This window comes from Dasypus novemcinctus, chromosome 10 (genome assembly GCF_030445035.2).
Source record: "Dasypus novemcinctus isolate mDasNov1 chromosome 10, mDasNov1.1.hap2, whole genome shotgun sequence".
NCBI lineage: Eukaryota > Metazoa > Chordata > Mammalia > Cingulata > Dasypodidae > Dasypus > Dasypus novemcinctus.
In genome coordinates, this window is record NC_080682.1 from 81479257 (window position 1) to 81495703 (window position 16447).

Sequence of the window (16447 nt, forward strand, 5' to 3'; positions counted from 1 at the left end):
AATTACCTTTTAGCTTGGACTCACAGAACTAGGTGGACAGGAAGGAAAAGGCAGTGTCAACTGCCATTCCCTCCCCCCAAAGCCAACCCAGATGTCAAGGATAGATATCAACCCCATCAGTAACCCCCATTTCAAGGCCACTAAGGGCACTAAGCAAGTACAGTTAACTACCTTCTCCCCACACGGCTCCACCACTGTCCATCACACATGACAGGCTGAAACAAACCTTCCAGCCAGGACACCTGGGACCAGAGGGGGATGGGAACATGACAACATGGGGGAAACACCTCCATCTCCAGGTTTCTAGGCATTCCCACCATCAGGGAGTGTAGTCAAGGTCACCTACTTAAACCCTACCCCCAGCATGAAGCCATCCCCAGATCCAGGTTCCGGGGCGACAGAGGGGGCTAACTTATTCTGACTGCTGCCAAGGAAGCACATTCCAGAGCAAAACCAGATAAACTGGCAGGTCTGGTTCCAAGCTTCCAAATCACGTCTGCACCCCTCCCACCCCACCACACAGAGTAGTCTGAATCAACCCAGCCCCCTGAAATCCCACCCTCGCATTCTCAGTGCCTAGCAGGGAAGGGGGAGCTGGGAGGGGGCGGGGATACTAGGTCCCCACAGTCTTGAGAACTGAAACCAAAGAGAAGAGGTGAATCTTGCCCCTCCTTGACAGGACAGATGGCTGGGGCAGGACAAGTCCTCTCTGCAAGGCTTGATTGGGCCACACCCAACTTTTTAGGACCTTAGCCACATCTGTGCATTGAAGATAGAGTAAAATAGGCCACCAACAAAACAAATCAAAGTGTTAGTGAGGGGAAATCTTTCTTTGTTCCATGTCACAATTTATCTTAGCTCCATTCAAATGCCAAAATAAAACCTGACTTAATATACAGTACTAATTTAGCCTCTTGCAGCTGTGGGGATCACACAGAACTTGGAAATGGTTCAAATCTGGCTCTGTTGACTAACTAGCTGTGTGACTTTGGGCAGGTAACTAACCCTCCCTGGGCTTCATTTTCCTTGACTACAAATGGAACTCTGAAGTTTAAATGAGGTAATGCTGAAGGACAGAACCTGAGGGCTGGGAATCAGCACAACTGAGATTTATGGAGTGAAATCAGCAATACTGCTCCTCCTCCACAAAACCTGGCTTTGGGAGGGAAGCGTTGGGGTTGGGGATTAGATGACTCAGATAACAGTACAGTTCTGCAGGACCTTTCTGCCCTAGGATCCACAAGGTTCTTACATGTTTCATATCTTAATCTAAACCACAGCAAAGAAGCAGGCAAAAACAGGTAGGTAGACGGTCACCATCTTCCCAGAAAGGGAAACCAACTTTTCAAGTGACTTGCCCAAGGTCACTCAGAGAGCCAATAATAAGGGTTGCCCTTCTACAACGGCTGAGCATGGAAGGACCAAAATCCTAGCATCCAGAAGACCCTCAAACTCCTTCACCCAGCAAACCAACCCAACAAGGAATCAGTTCTCTACAACTGAGCTCTCAGTGGCAAAATGCAGAGGCCACTGTTTGAGCTAGACCTGAAAGACCCAAAATTGGACTAGATACCTCTTTTCCTGCCCACCACCATTACCTAAAGAATATGATTAAAGAACTAAATAAAAAGTGGTATTAAAAGAACTACCAGGAAGAGGACTTGGCCCGGTGGATAGGGTGTCCGTCTACCACATGGGAGGTTCACAGTTCAAACCCTGGGCCTCCTTGACCCGTGTGGAGCTGGCCCATGCACAGTGCTGATGCGCGCAAGGAGTGCCCTGCCACGCAGGGGTGTCACCCGCGTAGGGGAGCTCCACGTGCAAGGAGTGTGCCCCGTAAGGAGAGCTGCCCAGCCCAAAAGGAAGCGCACCCTGCCCAGGAATGGCGCCGCACACACGGAGAGCTGACACAACAAGATGACGCAACAAAAAGAAACACAGATTCCAGGTGCTGCTGATAAGGATAGAAGTGGTCACAGAAGAACACACAGCGAATGGACACAGAGAGCAGACGGGGGAGGGAGAGAAATAAATTTAAAAAATAAAAGAACTACCAGGGGGAGTGGATGTAGCCCAGTGTTTGAGCACCTCATTGCCACGTATGAGGTCCTGGGTTCAATCCCTGGTACCTTCCCCTCCCTCCCCCCCCCCAAAAAAAAACTACCAGGAATTGAGCAGTGGAATTACAGTTACATTTGGTTTTAGGCAAAGTACTAAAATTCCACCTTCTTTTCCTTGCATTATTTATTTATGTATATCATAGGACATCATTACTTACAAAGGTGAGTTTGAAACCTAAGGTCAATAGCACTGAGACCAAAGCTTCTAAAATATATCCTGAAAATCCCAAATTTCACATAGTACAATCCTTTCAGAATTCCACCAGGAAAAACTTCTTTCTAAATTAAACTTTGTTAGTCTGAAAGGAAATGAACCACTGCTGAATCACAGTATGAATGATGAAAAACGTTTTAAAGTAGTTTATGCATTGATCCACAGAGGAGCTGAGGGTTTGAAGCAATCCGATTGAAACTAGCACAGATTCGTAGACGAATTACTCAGCAACAATCTGAGATACTCTCGTGAGAATACGGCTATGAACTCAAACACCAGGATACTACAAACTTTTCCCACCCAAGTTTTCTCTCCATTCTGTTTAATTCAGGAGAGTCAGATGCCAGTTTCCTATTAGAATAATGATATCATTTTTCATTCAAATCGGGGCACTTCTGAGAGTAAAAGAAGGTGCTATTAATGTTTATAGAAAGACAAGACACATAAATGAGGTCTGCACCAGGCCCACAGTGATGAGTGGCCTCTGTAACTATTAGGTAAATTCTGAAAGCTCATCTCCCTCCCCCATAACCACAAAGGACAGTAAAGAACAACCCTTTAGAAAATACAAATGGACATAAGCTACTATTAAGAGGAAGACAGTCAGGATCTGGTGGGAGGACACAGGAACAAGACCAAATTAAAATTAAGAAAGAAGTGGGCAAAGCAGAGCCTGAAACTCGGAGTATAAATTAACCTAACTCTGGGGACTTCATTTTTTTTTCCTCTGAGAAGGAAGTTTGTTTTCTTTTTAATTTTATTTTACTATTTTTTAATTATCTTTTTTTTTTAAATTACTAGATCACACAAAATGGGGACTTCTTATTTCCCACCTTAGATCAACTAACAAATCAGATTCAATGATTGATTTGTGGGGAAGAAGATTTGGCTCAGCAGATAGAGCATCCACCTACCACATGCGAGGTCCAGGGTTCAAACCCAGGACCTCCTGACCCATGTGGTGAGCCAGCCCATGCGCAGTGCTGATGCATGCAAGGAGTGCCATGCCACGCAGGGGTGTCTCCCGCATAGGGGAGCCCCACGAGCAAGGGGTGCACCCGGTAAGGAGAGCCGCCCAGCGCAAAAAAAGCGCAGACTGCCCAGGAGTAGCACCACACACACAGACAGCTGGCACAGCAAGATAACACAACAAAAAAAGACAGAGTCCCAGTGCTGCTGACAAGAACAGAAGTGGACACAGAAAAACACACAATGAATGGACAGAGAGAGCAGACAATGGGGGGGGGGGGGGTGGAAAAGAGGAGAGAATTAAATAAAAAATAAATCTTAAAAAAAATGATTGATTAGTGGACTGATGAGCCTTTCAGACTCCCTTCTCCATGAGCTCCTAATTTTATCCCTTATGATTGAGTTCTCAGATTGCTTAAAGTGTAAGACATAGGGCAGTTAACAGGAGAAAAAGCTTTGAAACTTACTCTAACATAAAAACTCTTCTATTTTAAATACTTCTAACGGATATCTTACTCTAAAATGAGCAAGCTAGTAGAAATGTAACTCTTCTTGCAGACTTAGGTCATCACTCAGAGTATCCATCTTAACTGCTCACTAGCTCAACAAAAACAAATGCTGTAAAGTGCAGGCACCATGCTGAGGGCAGGGGATCCCGCGTTGAACTCGGTGCATCTGTTCTGTATAACTGGATTCAGTCTCTTATGTTTATGAGATACAATTCATATGCCATAACATTCACCCTCCTAAGTACACAATTCAGTGGTTTTTCATCTATTCATAAGATGATGGAATTGGTGTTTAAAAAAAGTATTTTTCTCTCCTCTTCAACTGTCAGTCTGCCTGCTTCTAAAAGCCTCTCTCGCAAACCAGGTTACTCACTCAATAATTTTTAGCCTCCCAAAGACTGCAAAACCACATTAGCTAACACAGTTCTACCCAGGATGGTTAAGAGACAACAGGAAAAGATGTCAATAAAATGTCGGTGGTCCCCAGCCCAGACTCACTCAAAGCAATTCCAACTGCTCTGGCCAGTCCCCAGGAGTAGTGCAGCTCTGAAAATACTTGGGGCATTGACACCAGCCCTGAGGCGTAGCTCAGAAGCTGAGCAAAGCAGGACTAGCTTAGGGAGGCTGACTTTGAAAACAGGAGGCTCAACCCACCAGCTTCTACAAAGGATTCAGCTCACCTAGCAGGGAAGAACCTGGAGTTAGATACTCATTTGGATTAACAAACATTCTCTTAAAATATGTAGAAATTAGCTAAAAGAGAGGGACGACCATTCACAATGGGTGTAAATTATTATTTGAATCATATTTACGGCCCAGAGAAAGGGAGTCTTATGAGAGGGGCAACAATTTAATTCTGGAGCTTGGTCAGGAAGGGTGATCAGGCTGGTCTGGGTCTGTAGCTCCAGCCTACTGAGCTAGCCTCTACATGTACTCTCTTATTGAAACTTTACTACAACCCTTCAAAGTAGATAAGGTCATCTCCACTTTCCAGAGAAGCAACTGCGAGGTCACGGAGTCAAGCACTCTGCCCAAAGCAGGTATTAGGGAGGGGCAGTGTGGCAGCAAAAGTAAGGAGGGGTGAGGTACCTCTCTGCCTGTGTTCCCTCACACCTGAAGCAAGATGGCCTCAAAACTCCAGGGGGATTCCTCAGTGGTTTTGCCCATTGGCACAGGACCCTAAGCCTTGTTTGCATATGAAAAGATGAGTTCCTTCTTAGAAAAGAATTTTGAGAACCCAACCAAGTTAGAAGCATGGCTTTCAAGGAAGAGCCTAAGGAAGAGGTTTCCTTTCAGATGGATGAAGTTGTAACCACACTCCCCAGTTTTTGCAGTATTCCCATTTAATTTGCACTCCTATTCGGCTAGGAATGATCTCAAATATTATGCATTTACTAATGGATTTCCCCCAGTTTATGAAGAGTGGAAGTGTGATTCAGAGAGATTAAATGGTCTAGGGATTTTATGGGATGCCTCAGCCTCTCCTGGATTTCAATCCATTTGGCTTAGCCCAGGGGTCTGGCTCTAAGCAACTATGCCTCAGTGTTGGGGGCTCCCCAACAGTCACTGTCAACACTGACCAGGCAGAAATTCCTTGAAGATCTGATATGCCAAATAATGTTTTAAACCGCTATTTCCCGGGTAGTTACTATGTATCAAGCATATGGTAGACACTGTTTAAATTTAGAGATGGAGACACTGAGGCTGGCAGTTAGGAAGTAATGTGTCCAAGGCCACAGAAACAGTATGCCTAAGGGTCAGCTACAACCCTGGACTTTTTAAACCTACGTAACCCTGCGTCCTTTCTTTAATTTAGAATCAGGAAACTGTTATCCCTCTCCATTTCAATCCATTCTTTTTCCTTCTCTTCTTTCAATTGCTCACAGCCATGTTTCAGTTCTATCCTAGCCCATTTCTGGCAAGAAATATCTTTACTGATATTTAAGGGCCGAATTCATTATAAGAAGAGTGTTGCCAGGGTTTTTTGTTTGTTTGTTTAACAACTTAGCCCTGACTCTACACCCAAAAGTGCACCTGGCAGAAACACTTCCTTCAAAGCCCAACTCCAACATCACTTCCTCTGCAAAGCTTTCAGAGATCAGTTGCTACCACTGGACAAAGTTTTCTGGGTATATCATAAGCCCATATGCCATTGAGTTTTTTCCCTTTATTCTTGTTATTACAAAAGGGAAAACATGCTCCTAAAAATTCAAGTATACAAGTATCCAAACTCTGAAGGCTCCTCCCCCTTCCCAATCCCACTCCTTCAAAGCAACCACTGTAGATTTCACGTATGACCTCCCATTTGATTTTAGATAAACTGTTTCATCACTCTAAGACACCAACTGTAACATGCAGCATGACTTTTTTAAAGATTTTTTAAAAATTTATTTCTCTCCCCTTCCCCCCCAGTTGTTTGCTCTCTGTAGCATGATTTTATGTACATATAATACCGCTGAGAAACAACCATGCTAAAATACTTCCTTGCCGCTTAGAAATATTATTTTATGCACAGTAATTTTTTTTGTCATATGTCAATATTGTACACACATAAAAATGGAAAATACAAGCAAAATAAACTGGGGGTAGAATATCCCTACCACAGCTTCTCTAGTCATCAGGCTACGCTTTTCCACACACTACTGTGGTATCTACAGTGTTGGGGACAGCAGGAATATTTTTAGCAATGCTCCACTACTCACTCCAGGACTTTCTTCCTCTCCACTGAATCCATTCTTTAGTCTCTTATGACACACCGGAGGTCAGGACCAACACCTGGCCAACCATGACTGTAGGACACATCCCAATTTCAAAAACATTCACATATGTAAAAAACTGCATCTTAGAACTCATGAAATACAATTTATATGCCTGTACCACTGGATTGTGATTACCTCTTTACATGCCTATTTCCCATGCTAAACTATCAACTTCTCAGGCTCAGGGGAGTTTTACTGTTCACATTCACTGATCACCAAATCCCTGGAACACTAGAGCAGGACCAGGAAGTTGCGAAATCTCGTGGCAAGTAATGATTCCATGCAAAACCAGGAGCAACTGGACATGCAAAGTGCCCAAGGTGGATGGGAGAGGAAAGAAAGGGAAGCCCAGAATGGCTTTATCCTCAGGCATGGCTCTGAGAAGTGGTCAGGATCAAACCGCAAATTGGAGGGCCAGCCTTCCAATTCCACACACACACTTAGTACCCCCGCCCCCTAGTCTCCAAGGATTCCACCTGAGGAGCATTATTAGCATCTCCACTATTCAAAAAGTAAAACACAACCAACCTCCGCCAGCAGCTGGTCAAGAACAAATACTTCCCACCGCCTGCCAGCAGGCCTGACACACACCTCTGCAATCACATCTGGAAACAACTGCTCCACTCCCAAGGGGCAGGTAACACAGATGGGGGCCAAGCAGAGAAGATGGTTCTGTTCATTTTACTGCTTCTCCTGCATCAAAGAGCGTGACCTTATTTTTGTGCAGCCTTTTTTTTTTTTAGAACTGACGAAGAAAATCAATTCACTAAAATCACGGAATTTAGTGAATTCCATAAAGATTCGGAATGTTCCTAGGTAAATCACAAATATAGGGGAGAAAACTCCCACTCAGAGCTAGGAGGAGCGGCCAAATTCTGTGTGACTGGATCTGGGAATAAAAATTAATATATCGAGAGTAATGGCTGCCAACAGAGGCAGATGCTATTATGGGCCTTTTAGAAACACAGAACCCAGTGCCGAGCTGTGCAGACCTCCTGAGTCTGCAGGGGTGACGCCCAGGTCAAAGGAAGCTCCACTCCTCCGAGCCTGCTGGGATGCACATGCTGAGGAGGGCACCGGCTCCCTGGGGCAGCACAAGGAAAAGGCCGACCTCAGTGAGAGTCAGAACCATGCAGAATGAGCAATGTAAAAGGATCTCTGAACCCTGAATTACAAACCCAAAAGTGGGAAGAAGTGAGGGGACTAGAAAGATCAGCAAGAGCACACAGGGCAGAGTGGGCTGGGAAAAGATGCAGGCTTTCTCACCCTGGATGCCCCAGTGCCTGCCACAGAGCAGCGACACAAATATTTGCTGGATGAGCTTCACCTGGTTGATGGGCACACAGTCAGGCACATCATCAAATTTCCACTGAGCCCCTACTATGGGCAGAATCCCTGAGTTGATTCAGGCTCAGGCAACAGTTCTGCCATCTCCCATCAATTCAGTAGAAGAGATTTCAGTTTTATTTCGGCTTCCCTGGACACCTGAAGTGGTGTGCTAGAAACATTTCTTTCCTCTTTATTAGCACCTAGTCATAAAGGAAGTTGCTGCTTGCCTCCAAAGCAAAGGTAACACTTCCCCTGATTTAAAGTTATATATTCATTTTGCAATTAACGTAAAATTTACAGTTAAAAGGAAATTAGGGAGATATTCTGAATGCAAAATGAAACTAGCAACCTTTCACCAAAATAAGGAAGATATCAGCCTTATCTCTCCAGTATTTAAAACCTAACCTTTGAATTATGGGAGTTTCTTGGTTCTGCCAATATAAACTGCTATTAAGTAGCTTGTTTTCTCCGAATGAAAATACCTGACAATGTTTTCTAAGTCTCCCATATTTCAGGATGGGGCTGACAGTCCCTCGGCTAATAGAGTTCTTTTTAGCCCTAGCCACTATTGGAGATGAAAAGGGAGCAAGAGAGAAAGAGCTCAAAGAGATTCCACCAAAGGAATCATCAGCTCACAATAGTTTCAGAATCTGTCCTGAAACACCCCTAGTCACAGTGACGGGGGACCTGAAAACCAAGCATATCAAAATGCTATTGATAAGCTAAATTACCAGACAGCTTATCAGAGGCCCACATCCGCCATATGGTGCCCCAACTTCTGCCGCCTGTTGCTGCCACAACAATAGGCACGTCTACCCAGAAAGCACCATCGGACAGAAACCCAGCAGCAGCGGCATGCGGGGCAGCTACTGTGCTTACATTTTATTTTGTACTATTAGCTTTGTGCCTCCCTCGAGCCCAGGAGGGACCTGAAACACACACATTCAATGTCAAAAATGCATGTTACCTGCAAAATACATGCACACGCACACAGCGCACAGTGTGTGGACACATATCGGGTGAACAGATAAAACCAGATGTCAACTCCAGAAAAGGAGTTGCCTGGTGGGGGAGGGCGAGCCAGGCAGGCTCCCACTAGAGCTGCAACCAGACAATGAGCTTTTCTCAAAACACTCCGGCAGGCGGGCCTCGGGGAGTGGCTATTTAAAACACTTGGCTCCTTTTATTTTACCACCATGGAAGTGAATTCGGTTCTTAAGTGCCAGAGCAAATGAAGTCATTTGGTTTCCGCGGGCTTTCTTTGCATTTCAGCAGAAGAGACTGGACTGAAATCGAAAGGTCCATCTAAAGTTGATCTTTTTTCCAATTAATAACTGATGCCACAGAGGACTGGGCACTTTGCCTTCACTAACTTTTTTTTCTTTAAATAGATATTAAGGTCGCAGAAAATATAAATAATAATGGACACTGCAATGACTGCTATCAAAGATGACTCCCTTCCAAAAATGCTAGGAAGTCAAGGTGTAAAGAGGAACAGAAAGATCATCTGCTAATGCCTGGACTGAAATAAAATAGTAATGGTGATTTCTGTCAAATGAATTCCCAAACATTTTCCATTTCTTTCTACTTTTCTACTCCCTCTAACGACTATCTTTGCAGAGATTATATGGTTGATGTAATAAAACATTCATCTATTCAGTTGACTATTAAGGAAAAGACGCTGGTTTTCAAAGAGAACTCAGCAGCATGCAGCATCTGGTTATGAAAAAAATGCACAACAGACAGGTCTGGATACAGAGCAAAGCAAAAAGGACCAACAGTTTCAGTTTTTTCCCTAATATTCAAATCTATTTAGCTATTACAGAGAGGCACTCTTTTTATTCTCCCCAATTTACCACACCTAAGCATACAAATTCTTGAATGAACTTTATGAATTTTCTTAAACATTTTGTTTTTAAAAAATCTCCTTTCAAGTTAAATTGAGATTGCACTTGAACTCCATCCAAGAGCAGAGCTGAAATGAATTATGATAATTAGAAAGCTGTGCCTATAAAAAAGCAGCACAGTTGATGCACTTTTTTCAAAAAGTTCATGCCAGAGAATATAAGTTCAATATGTTCTCACATAATTAACATTTCCCACCATTAGAGGCAGTTTTTCAGTTTATATATCAGTAAAAACAACAGCACTCGTCATTGTTGTATATTCCCAGTCAACAGTGTTTCACTTTCACATACTTCTAACCTGTTAGATGCCTAAAAGCAACTAGAATTTCCCACTGGGGACGACCGGTGCTTCAGTTGTTCATCAGTAAAGCTGGTCTTTTCTTTTAAACCCAATTTCCAATATTGGGTCCTGTCCCTCAAATTAAAACTGCTAATGAAATCCTATAATAAAGCCTTAAAAATGAATGTGAATCATAAAGTAGGGGCAGAAAGCATAGCTTTAGTAAATACTGATATACTGAATAAATACTGATTTATTAATTCAGTATTCAGCTATTGGGGGGGTGGGGAGCAATAGCTTTCCCTTAGTCTGTCAAGAAAGTAGAAAAGGCAACCTCCTAGGACCCTGATCCGATCAGAGGAGAAACCAGCGGCTTCACATTTGGACAGCCAGGGCTCCCAGACTAGAGAAACCATTTTTTGAAAATCCTCCCAACGTGCAAAAAGTCAGTGAACAAAAGGAGAACTTGAGAGCTGAGAGTGAACCCCACCTGGAAAGACACATCATCCTGAATACCCACTCTTCGGGGCATCTCATTTGCTCCAAAATAATACATATTTCAGAATTGCCTTATTTCTATACCACTATCAGAAGCTGAAAGTATGGGGGAGGGGGGATCAAATTTCAACCCTGAGGTCAAGTAAGAGATAGAGCCAAGGAAGTTTATAATGAGACTCTTAGAGCTCGAGGATTCTCAGTAGTTCACAACTTTGAAACAAAGCAAAACCAAACCCACCCAAAAGCACCCCAGATATTTAGATTCAAATATTTTACCACTCCACAAACCATCCCATTAAAGAAAAGGACCGCAAGTTTCCAGTCTGAATTATATAGTAATTGCAATTCAATGGGGTCTAAATTGAATATATATCAAAAAAAAACAAAAAACCCAAGCCTGAAACATTAAATGCTTAGGATGGGCTTGAATTCCTTGATTTTTATCAACCTCTATGAACATAAAATAAAATATATCAGTGACAGTGTTCAAACATGACTCAGGACCTAACTTAAATACCACAGGGTAATCTGTGGCTTCCACAGGGTAATCTGTGGCTTCTACAGATAAAATAAGAAAAAGTACCATACAGCAATAAAAAATTATTCCAGCCACCAGTCAATCCCCAACTAGTCCAGTGGCAGAGTTTAAGTTTGTCAAAGAATAAGCTTTCAATATATTTTTCTCGCCGAGTTCAAAAGTAGGACATTAGCACTCTACCACTCCACTCACTGCACTGAACTCCAAAGGGCAAGCTGTAATGCCAGTATTTATCACAAGAAAGGTTGGCTCCAATTTTCCTACAGTTCTACAGAGAAAGCTTTGGCCTGTATTCATCAGTCGTTGGAGAAAACAGACCCTAAAAGTTTTACCACTAAACAGAACCAATCTCTAAACACAGCTTTCACTCAGCAATTTTTGTTTCCTTGTGCTGAAATCTCTTTATGGGGAACAAGACAAAGAGTCTTAAGTATAAGCTTAAAAGTATCATTTCATCTACCTATCTATCTATATGTGAATATGGTCGTTTTAAGCACACTGGTTCACACATTGCAGTTATTTGCATCAACCTTTTGAGTGATAATACACCAATTTTCATTTGCAGGCAGTATAATTATGCTCACAATTAACGCATAATAACACGTGAGATTAGAGAGAAAAGTAATCCCACAGATGCTCAGGCTCTTGTACAACCACCATGAATGAGAGAGCAATCCGTTCCTGAAGCACGGACCCTTAAAATATTGTTAATGGCACAGTTCATTTCTTCAAAGCCCTATATAACATTTGGAATCCACATTCTTTAACTGTTCATGTTACACACATTTCTACTGAAAATGTTGATGACAAATGTGATCTAGAAAGATGGAGTGACAGACTAGAAGCATATTCTCCCCCAGTTTTCCCATTAAAAAATAGTCTCATACTTGCTGCTCTGTATTCCAGCGCCAACAAAATTCAAAATTGTTTATAAAATGCTGAAAAACTCAAGCAGGAAAAAGTTTGAACATTTTCCCCCCTTTTGACTCACTGTCCTTTATCTAATAAAAGGGGACGCCAGTCCCCTAAGGAAGCATATGAATATATAATCCATGGATACGCTGGAACAGGAGGAGCAAGGAAAAGGGGAGGGCACCTGACTCCCCCCACCCCCCACCCCTGAAACCCACCCTTGGGGGTAATTAGTTTGCTGCTGGGGTCTATGCTTACGTACCAAAATGGAGGGAGGCAACCCTCAGTGAGAAACTCATTTCAGTGTCCCCCTGCCCCACTTTAAATTAAATTTCATTAAGCATATGTTGTGCTGAGTCCTGGCTTTTGTTTTGGGAAAAGAAAAAAAATGAATAAAACCTCTAATAATCTCTCTCAGGCGAGTTCCCTGGAAGGAGTTCTATGTTACTTTATAAAGGATCACACAGAGTAGGAATTTACACAAAGATTCTTTCCTATAATTCTTTTTCATTCTTATTGCCAAGGCGAAGTGCTACAATGGTTCTGCCTTAAGGTTGTTAAAAAGGGGGGGGGGGGGAGAAGGAGGGGGAGCATTCTAATATTACCCTAAAACTGCATAACAAATACTACTTATCATTAAAGTAAAAATAAAACAGTCTACCTTGGCACTTTGATACCATCAGCAAGAACCAGTAACGAATACAGCATATCAGTACATTTTTTATACCAACAATAAAGAATTGTAAAATCTACTTAAAACCTGAAACCTGAGAGTTCCACACAGAACTGCGCATACAAAGAGATACTAAACAAAAATATCTGTGACCATTTATGGAAGTAGTGAGATTGGAAAAATAAGCCTCCCCCCACTCCCCCACCAAAAAATCAACAATTCAAAACCTCACTGTTAACAAAGGCTCAACTAATCCATTTTCTTTCCTTAGTCACTTTGTAGTTACTTCTATTTCCTTCCAAAGAGGAAAGATTCTTACCAAAGTTGGCTCTAAGTCTGGCCCTTACAAGCCTTTAGGTGTGTCTGGGCCCAAAGATCCTGCTATTTACAGATGGGCAAAGACCATACAGTGAAAAGATGAAGCAGGCCTGAGGTCTGTATCCTGGCAGAGAAGCCCCCATTTGTGTAACCCCCCACAGCTGGGCTGACAAAACAGCCAGAACCCACCTTCCTGAGGAGGGATCTATGAGCCACCTGCAGGTACCCAGCACACCGAAAGGAGCAGACCAGACACCTAACTTCCAAAAACACTGGAGGGAGGAGGGGGGAAACGTGAGTTGTTTTGGACAGATAATGCTCTGCTCCTTTGCAGTATCTGTAGCAATTTTAATATTTGTTTTTTACTATTTTGAAATCTGATAGGTTTTATAGACTTTTCTGTCCCAGAACCTGGGCTCCCTCCAAGGCACTGATTTTTAAAACACGCCTTCTTACATTCCCTGCTCTTGGAACATCATCTGTCTCTAAGTTTCCAGTGCTTACTGAGGTCAATTTTCATTTCTGCAAATCACAGGCAGCCACTTGCTTCTCAGAAATTAACAAGCCTCCAGAGAAATGCTGGTGGCTAGTATTTCATTGTTTCATAAATATTTTTATACAGTGACACCATTCAACTTTAAATAAACCTTTAAAACGAAAGACAATTAAAAGGAGAGAAAATGATGATCTGGATTTTATTTATTTTCGTGGGAGGAGGGATAAGGGAGGTGGAAGCCCTCCATTGTTTTCTACTCCTTTTAGAAATGTTGCTTTGGTTCAGAAAAAATACAAACATTAAAAAAAGAAAAACCTTAGAAGTTGAACTTTCTTTAAAGCGGGCCTCCGGACTTTTGAAAACAAGTGTTTCAGCTCTGAACAAAGACGAGAAGTGCACCCTGATTTTCTCCCCTCCTGGGGCTCATTTCTCTTCCAATAAATAAACAAATCCCCCAGTATTTCCTACCGAAGGGAAGTTTTCCAGGGAAAGTCTCCTCCTGGTTTTGGTGGTAACTGCGACTCAGTCTTTTTTGGACACAATGTTTCTGCTGACTCCTGAAAATTTTCCACTTGAATGTGTAATGAAGCGGCGGCGGCGGCGGCGGCGGCAACAGTTCTGGAGAAGCGGCAAAGACGACCGTGCCCTCTCTCATCTTTGGAAAGGAGCAAAACCCTCGCCCGCAGCACAAGTCGGCGCAGACCCCCGGCCGGCCTCGGGGGCCCCGGCGCGGGGGGGCGGGGAGAGGGGGGGGCGGGGACGCGGGGCGCCGAGGGGGGTCGCGCCGGCTTCGGGCTCCGAGGCGGCGGCCGCAGCTCTCCCCGCCCGCGCTCGCTCCGAACTTCTGGCTTCTCCAAGAAAAATGTGAAAAATGCCCGAGGGTGTCTGCGTGTGTGCGTGTGCGGGCGGGCGGGCGAGCGCGAGCGCGCGGGGTGCGCGGCGGGCCCGGCGCCTCCAGGGCCGCCGGCAGGGGCGGGCGCGGGGCCGCCTGTTGCCGCGCGGACTCGGCGGCGCGCGGCCCAACTTCGCGTCCCGGCAACTCGCGCGGCGGCGGCGGCGCCCGGCGGCTCACCTGGAGGGGGGCGCGGGGAGGCGGGGGCCGGGGGGCTTGGCCACGGCCCCCTCCGCGTGGCCGCCCGCCGGCCCGCCTCACACAAAGCGGAGCCGGGAGAGAAGGCGCCGGCCCCCCGCCCCCCGCCGGCCCGGGCGCCCCCCGCACCCGGCATCAGCCCCGCGCGCCAACTTACCTCGGCGAAGGAAGCCGCCGCGGCGCCCGGCGAGTCCCAGACAAACTTCTGCGCCGCTCCCCCGCCCCCTGCTCCGGCTCACTCCGCGGTCGCCTCCCCCGGGCCGAGCCACCCCACCCCGCCTAGCACCGCCGCTGCCCCGGCCGGCTGGGCGCCCTGGGCTGCCGCCCGCAGCTCCGGGCTCTGGGGGGGCTATGGAGGGGCTTCACTGCATGGCCTGTCTCCGGACGCGGCCGCCCCGGGCCCGGGCCCCGCCGCGCGGACTGGCCCGCAGGGTGGAAGCGAGTCTGCAAAGTGCTTGGGGGGCGCCCGCGGCGGGCGGCGGGGCCGCGGCGGCGGCTGCAGAGGCTCGGCTCGGCTCGGGCGGCGCGGCGCGGCGCGAGCGATGCTAAGAATGTGCGGAATGAGGACAGGAATGAAATGAACGCCAGGACTGAACTCGCTCCGGAGGGGTGGGGCCTCGGTGACGTCATGCGGCCTGCCGCCCGGGGCCGGGGGCGGGGCCTGCCGCCGCCGGTGACGTCATGGGGCTCGGGGCGGGCCCGGCGCCGCTGCGCGCCGCTGGGGCGCGGGCTGCCCCCGGAGGGCCGGCGGGGCGGGGTCTCGCGCCCCGCGGGGAGCCGGGCGCGCGCCGAGCCGCCTCCCCCTCCTCCCGGCGCGGGCTCCGGGCTTTGTCCCGCGCTGGGGCGGGGCGGGCGGAAGGAGGGCGGCCTGGAGGTTCCTGCGCCCGCGCCGAGGCCTCTGGAAGCCGGGCTGGGTTCTGCTGTTCGGCCCGCGCCGCGCCGGCCGTGCCTCAGTTTCCCTCATGCGGAGCACGAACCGTCGGGGGGGCCCCATTGAGCACCCCCCCTCGCCCCGAAACTTGCGGTAATCTGCTAATGTGAGGAAGAGAAGTTCCTTTTTTTTGCAAATGCAGGCTCTTCTTGGACGCGGTGGACGCCTTCCCGGGGCCGGATTCCCTGCCTCCCATTTCTTCCAGTCTTCTTTCACTTTAAAAATAAAAGTTCACGGTTCCCTCTCAAATTGATGCTCGCCATACGGGGAGAAGGGGAAAGCTTTACTGTAGCAGAGAATCAATCACAGAAAGTTCGTGACAATTCTGCCCGCGGGCACGGTCTTCTCCAGGTCGCTCTAGAAAAGAAGTTCCCTTATTTCGAAAGGAATGAGTGATGTAAAAACTCCCTAAACTTTAAAATGCTGCATCCTGCAACTTCACTTCGCCCTTTTCTTTGTGAATAAACTTCATTTCCATAACAAAAGAATGTTTTTACCCCCCTTTTGGAGGTAGTGATGCTAACGGAGCTTGGTAGACCCATTCCTGAAATGGGGAAACCACTGTGTGCAGTTGACCCACTGTGGGCAGAGCTGTCTAAAGTTCGCGGCGTCCTTGTAATTTGTGACTTCACTTAGATGGAAATAGCAAAGTAATTCCTGTACAGATGACCTGGTTCTTTCTAGTACTTGCCTCCCCTTCCGTTTGGAGTATTGGATAAATATTGAAGCCTGATTACATGTCCCGAGGAATCCCTAAATGTGGATAACCGAGAGAAGCGGGATGACTCGCTACGCGTTATTTCTAAGAAAGTTAACTTTAGTAATGCATTTTCAATTGGAATTTTTTTTGAATTAAGATTTCATGCAGTTAAAAAGTGATACAAAGAGATCCCTTGTTCACTTT

General features: G+C 46.1%; 1 protein-coding gene across 4 annotated transcripts in view; it reads right to left on the bottom strand.

Annotated features, from left to right (window-relative positions):
• The window catches only part of TEAD1 (TEA domain transcription factor 1), a 279363-nt gene extending 264235 nt beyond the window's left edge, over nt 1-15128 (bottom strand). For 2 of the 4 annotated variants that reach the window (XM_058305714.2, XM_058305715.2), the window contains exon 1: nt 14770-15127. The gene's annotated coding sequence lies outside the window, so the exon portion shown is untranslated. Of the gene's footprint in view, nt 1-13990; nt 14404-14769 lie in introns of those variants that run through there. The other 2 variants (XM_058305713.2, XM_023582813.3) reach the window with 2 other exon arrangements.
• Between the last annotated feature and the right edge of the window lie 1319 nt (nt 15129-16447).